Below are 7,161 nucleotides of genomic sequence, written 5' to 3' on the forward strand. Positions count from 1 at the left end.
TAACTTTGTGAATTATTTACTTGAGAGTTCTTGTTTTCTATTCCCAAAACAAAATAATTCCATATGCTTTGAGCACAACTTCGTACCAGAGTTAAAAGTGTACAGGAACTTGCATAGGGTATTTTTAACAGTATTTTGTCAACACTACTTGGATTGAAACCTTCTATTGCAAGCAAAAATATGTTTGTTCAACTTACAGATATCTTTTTATGTGTAGTTTATATTAAACACATTCATGGCTTTTCCATGACTTTTGACTTTAGCGTGAGTGTGGCCTCTTTGCTGTTTGAGACCATAAAAACTTTTCTGTTTTTGCCAGCAGGACAAAGAACCAATATCTCCTCTACTCTGGCTTGTGCATTCATGTCATCTGAAGAATGCAAGTTCCATCAAATCAAACTGTTTACCTTCTTAAAGTGCTACACTGTGCTAAAGTGGCTTTACTGGTTAGTGTGTGTTAATTACCTTTGACCTCTACTAACTTAAAGGAAAAAGCAAAGAATCTATCCCCCATGCATTCCAGAAAAAAATATCAAAAAAATGACCAGCACTCTTCCATTTGAAACTCTGTTGGCTGCTGTTCCTTTTTTAGGAACAGGAATTTCTTTAGAAATCAGGAATAAATTGGATCAAAGCCCTTTTTTTTATTTGTGACATTAGACTAAAACTCTGCCACTCACAAATTATTATGTGTCTTCATCAGTGCTTACTGTATTTAAAAATTGCATTCAAACTTTTGTCAGTAGTCAGAAATCTGAAATAAAATTGTGAGGGAAATGAGTAAAATGGTAGTTTCTACGCCATTCTGCTCTATTCACCATGATTAAGGACAGACAGAGCTGTACCTTTATGGAAGGTTTGGGGAAGCTGTTCTACATTTACATGGTTAAGGCTTTTGTTATGTAACATTCATAAAAATTTGTGGTTTTCTGCTGTCCCAAGACCATTCTAAGATGGTTCTTTGTCACAGCAAAGCACTGCAATCCTTCCACTACTCTATTTCACACAGTGCACTCATCACGACAAAACAAACCCAAATAACATGGAAGTTCTTAATTAGCCACATTAATAATAAAATCTAGGTGTCACTGAGAGGCTGCCTTAGGTGTGTCTTATTTGTCAGTCTGATGAGGAACTAGACTTTGAATTCTTTGAGCCACAAGAAATCTTTAAAATGTGATGTAGATGGGAAAGGGTTACAGAGACTGTTGATATCCAAGCCTTCTGCTCCTAAAAATTTAATCACTGTGAAGGAATTAGGTGAGGCTCGAAGAACTTGTTTGGCTGCAAAGTGTCATCAACACAGCCTGAATTGCTGCTTTTTTGCGCTGGACCCAGACAGAAGCAGAGGGAGATGAAATCTTTCATTAGAACAGGAATGTATATAATTATGCAACAGCTTCTGTCAGTGACCTGACCTTTTCAGCTTGATTTCTGTCTTCAGCTCAAAAGGTATTAGAAGTTTTCAACCTGTACATTAATGTGCCATTTTGTACTCATAGTGGGTCTTCATGCTGTTTGCCCTCTGGATAATTAACGTGGTGTCCTGGCTCTGGTCTGTGAGCACAGGGGAGTTTGAGTAAAAAACTGAATAAAAAATGATAGCTCTGGAGCTGGTCACAGTTTATTATGAACTGAAAAGATTAATTTATAGCCATTTTCTGTCCTTCCTACTTAAAAAATCAAAGTAAACATGAAAGGAAAAAAAATAACCAAGCGACCAACCAACCAACCAATAACAGCAACCTAACAAAAAACCAAACCAACAATCAGAAAGCCCAAAAAGCAACAATGCAAAACAAATCAAAATAAAACCAACAAAACCTAAAACAAAACAAAAAACCCAACAAAACGAAAAGCCCCTCACCAAACAAACACAAGAAAAGAACGTAAATGGTAACAATAATTATTATATATAGTATATTCGTAGTATAGATTAAACCGTATGTGAATTGGTTCTGGTTTTTTTCCTGCAGTTCATCATTCACTGAATTATTTCTTAACCTTTTTTTTTTCAGCAAACAAATTCAATGATTTTTGGTTGTCTGAGTAAAACAGATTCAGGGATTCACGGTGGTTATACCACCTCTTTCTATCTCAAGAGCTGAATTTTTTGACACAACAGCCCTCCAATGAGGTTTCAATTAACTTGAGCCACATTCATATCCCTCAACCAGTACAAAAATGAAATTATGAGTCTACTGATGAAGAACTTTGTGTTTTTTGGAAAAAAAACCACCAACTCTCTCATCAGTGTAAGAAGGTTTAAAAGTGAATCTTGCTAGTGATGCCACAGTAATGGCCTGGAAGGACTGATTTACATGTTAAATGCATTCAAAATATTTTGCTAAGGGAAAATAATATGTTTTGCTGCCTGTAGGCTCTAAATCTGTGTAAATCACTGGAGAAAAGAGGAACCATCTTGAGCGCTAAAATTTTGGAGGCCTTGATTCTTGCTCACTACCTTTGGGAAATACACAATTCCACAACAAATTCAGTAGGAATTTTCCTTTTTTCTGAAGAGTTGTAGAAGTGGCTCAAATATGTTACTGCAGCACAGAAGACAAATTGCCAGAAGCAGGAGAAATATTAACTGTGCTAGTATTTGCAAAGATGCACTAGGGGCTTTCTCATAATACATATTATCTGGTTTTTCACAGTTCTTACTATCAACTACATTCCTACCCAGCATTACTCTTGGTTTCAGCAATTTCTGTCATTTACACTGTCATTTAATCAATTATTATTCCTGCTTAATAACTGGTTTTTTTTAGTGCTTAGTGCTTGCCCAAAATGGTATTGTTTATTCACTGTAAAACCTTTAAAATTGGTGTCAAGTTTAATGTGCTGCATGATTCAACCTTTGTTTCATCTCCTCGTTCTCCTTCTCCCATTGTACACCTGTAAACGAAATCAATAAATCATCAGTTTCAAGATCTGGCCATAAAAAAAAAAAAAAAAAAAAAAAAATTAAGGACAACATGTGTTTCTACAATTTTAGTTGCAGTTGCAATTCACAGTTCCCTTCTGGCAGGCTGGTGAGGACCTAAATGACAGATTCATTGGTTATTTTTCTTCCAAGAAAAAGTGAGGCATCTTGCCATGGTTGCCCCCAAAAGCATGGATCTTAGGTGCTCAGTTTTTATTTTATGTAATATCACATCCTGTTCCATTTTCATGCCACAGGGCTGCATTTGCTTCAGAAACACCACATTTTCTTTGCTTTTGCTGAAAAGCTGGAACACCAGCCAATGTTTTATTGGGCTGAAAGGAGAGCTGAATATTTGCTGAGGATCCTTTCACAGACTTTTCCCCAGTACAGAGGTCTTCTTCCAAGCTTAAGAACTGAGTTTCACATCTGGGTGTGAAGGGTGAAACAGGTTTTAAAGCAATTGACTAAACCAAGTCTAGTCTAAATTGTGCATTGAGCTGTTCCCTGCTCCACTAAACAGCTGCTTAGCTCTGAAATGCTGCTGCCTAATTTCTTAGTTTCTTCTTTCTACCTTTATTAGGGGAATAAAATACTTTTTTGATAATTCTGCAGCCTCAAAATTGAGTCTTCAACCTCAGGCCTACCACAGGAAGGCCTGGAAGCTGCCAGGTATTGACATTTTAAATATTCAACTGTGCTGTCCACAAAGCTCTTCTGCTGTAATCATTGTCCTGAATGGCGATTCCTTCATCAAGCCTCTGATTCCACACAGAGGAAATTAAAGTCATGACCACGTGCCCCTGCTGTGGAAGAGAAAATTTAACATAGACTCCCGTCAGAAATGGGTGATGGGAGAGAATCTTCCAGGGTCTTTGTGTGCCATAAAATCTGCACAAGTGACATGTATTTAAACATTTCCATGGTGTTCAAGGTGTGCCTGGGAGAGAGGAAAAATTGTTTTCTTTCTTCATTGAAAGAAAAATGCTTGTTTGTGGCACTTTCTGAATCACTCACCCTTCAGGATCACTGCTAGCACAAAATAATGCGGGAAGCAAACTGGCTGCCCGAGGAGTTAAACACACAAAGAGCAGCAATTCCTTGTGCACTCTGCAGACGTTTACCTCACTTGATAAATAAATAAATATACATATAATCAGTATTTAAAGTATGTAAAACAAGTCTGTTTGCTTTCTTCATTGTGAATAAGCACAAGAAAACTCAAAAAAAAAATCCGTGCAAAATCAATTGCAAATATTGCTTTTATATATTTATTTTAAATACTGATTATGTATATATTTATTTATCAAGTGAGGTAAAATTCTGCAGAGTGCACACGGAATTGCTGCTCTTTGTGTGTTTAACTCCTCGGGCAGCCAGTTTGCTTCCCGCATTATTTTGTGCTAGCAGTGATCCTGAAGGGTGAGTGATTCAGAAAGTGCCACAAACACAAAATCAATGTCAGAATAACAGAACTGTCAGGGCTGGAAATCACCTCTAGGACCACCAAGCCCAACCATTAACCCAGCACAGCTGTGTCCACCTGTCCCCAGGTGCCACATCCACACATCTGGGGTTTTTTTAGATTTCCAGGGATCATCATCCCAACGCTTCCCCTGGCAGCCTCTCCCAATGCCTCACCATCATTTCAGTGAGGAAATTTCTCCTAGTGTCCAGTCTAAACCTCCCCTGGCACAGGGCAAAGTAATTTCTTCTCATTCTTCTTCCACTCTCCTGTCAGGGAGCCGTAAAGAACCAAAATCACCCCTGAGCTTCCTTTTCTACATGTCAGATAATGGGGTGGGGAGGAAGAAGAGGTCTCAAGGCTTGCCAGGTGTGATGCTGCCATTTTGCACTCCCCAGAACACATTAGAAACACAGAATACCTTTCTTTGCCCTGGTTATCACAAGATCTTTTGCTTTTTGCTACACACACCTTCAGAAACCTCAGAAAATATTTTTCCCTAAGTGGAATGTTGACTTTGGAAAGAACCAGAGTGGGAGTATCCATTAAAAGTCTCTGCAATTTAGAGCTATATTTGTATTTCTAATTGTGCTAAAGTCTTGCCTAATAAAATAATTATGAAAATACAGCATACTCAAACATACTCTTGAATTAAATTACATAAGTAAACACACATTCATTATTACTTAATTTTCTTGTTTATCCAGCCAAACTCATCAGATAGCTTACAAAGACAAGACAAACAGAAAGCAGACTATATGGTGTAGACTTTTTTTTTTTTTTTTACCTAAAAATATTTATAGAATTACTCCTGGCTAAACTGGCACTAAATGTTTTTACCTTTCATCATTTTAAATTAACAGCAAGCATCTTGAATTTAAATTAATTTGAATAAATTTTTAAAATTACTCTAAAGCTCTTGAAAATTAACAGTGAAAAAAGTGAAGTAAAACAGCATCAAACCAGAAATTTAAATGGATGAAAATTTTCCATATATGCAGGAAAATGTTTACTTGCAGTGTGAGACACAGGTGACATCTCACGCATGTATTGCAACTCTCAGTGAAGAAGAAAACATTTAATACAGTCATTTCATGGTTTTTAATGTGACAATTCTCGCTGCTATGGCTTTTATGCTTATGTAATTTCTTTTTCATCAGACACTCTCATATGAAGGCTACCTCACCTAAATACCCTCCTAATTAATGTCCTGTATTAATTAGATGGTAATTGAAGTACTTATTCTGAGTCATCTTTAGAATGCTAACAGCAACACCTTTTCGTTTTCTCTTTATTTGTATTTTTTTCATTAGAAAGTCCTTCAAGGTGAATATGCAGTTCTGGGGTTTTCCTCTCTGCTTGCCATCATTTTTCCAGTGCATCAGTAAACAACTCTGCTGACACAGAAATTACAGCAAGGGAGGTGGAAGAGCAAACGAGATTTATTTGGGAAATTTCTTGAAAGTGACATGGACAAGTCCTGTAAAAAGAAAAAAAATCATAATCCATTCCATAGCATTTGTTCCTCACAGCGAATCACTCTGAATGTAAAAAGAGCAGGAGAGGCCATGAAAACTTTTCCACAAGGACAAAATGACCTCGCAGAGATTCTGCAGCAGGGAAAGAAAAGTCTCTCAGTTCCTCCTCATGTGCACACCCCCATCAAGAAGCTTCTCATTAATCCTGATCTTGATGCTGATTTACCACAGAAACTTCAGTCAGGACCTAGTGTGCCCAGTTTGCAGTAAATGGCATCTTCAGTTGGCTGACAGTTCACATTTCATTGAAACCCTGTACAGCTGAGGAACATTCACATTTTAAAATAGACCATTGGAGTTTAAAATGCACTTTACAGATTTTATCCCCATCATTTTCAAAATGGACCAAGCTAACTTAAAAGTTTCTAGCACTGTAACTTTTAGTAAAAGGGGGGAAGCCTCCTTATCACTTATCAGGGTAAAATTTGGGATTTGGCCTCATTTTCTTGATTTTCAACCCTAAACAGTGCTGGTCCTTTCTAACAACAACTACAAAAAAAATTGTCAGAAGTTTGAATATATAAGCATGCAATAATTAGTTTTAAGGATTTGGTCTACAAAGCAGGTTAGATAAATAATACTTTTCTTAACTGAGACCTCTTTCTTCTATTTTTTTGCATGTGTAATAAGATGTGACAGGTCCTGATAGCTGAGTGGAAAAACATCTTTAAAGTTAACACAAAAAGAAGAATGAAAAGGGAAAATAACATCTGTGTGTTTCTGTGAATGGAATTTAAGCTGGTATGGGAAAGGATTCTATGGTGCTTGTGATGTTTTCTTTGGCTGCCATCACAGAAAATATTTCAGTGGTGAAACCAAAGGTTAAATGCAACCGGCAGGAAGTTATAAAGGTGAATTGCATAAGATGTTTCTGAATAACAGGAGTTTACAGCTCCAGCTATTGCTGCTGTTCAGAGTGCTTGGAAGCATTGTACAGTAGTAGGAGTATAAAAAATGCAAATTTTAGGGCTTAGGGTGATAAGTTTTTCAGCTTGAGATGGTACACATTTACAGGATTTAATTCAATTTATAAATCAAATGTTATATAACACACAGTATTATAAATAGAATAAACAATATAATCGTAATACTAATATATGATATGATATGATATGATATGATATGATATGATATGATATATAATATAATATAATATAATATAATATAATATAATATAATATAATATAATATAATATAATATAATATAATATAATATAATATAATATAGC

The sequence above is a fragment of the Zonotrichia albicollis genome, chromosome Z, assembly GCF_047830755.1.
Source record: "Zonotrichia albicollis isolate bZonAlb1 chromosome Z, bZonAlb1.hap1, whole genome shotgun sequence".
Taxonomy (NCBI): domain Eukaryota; kingdom Metazoa; phylum Chordata; class Aves; order Passeriformes; family Passerellidae; genus Zonotrichia; species Zonotrichia albicollis.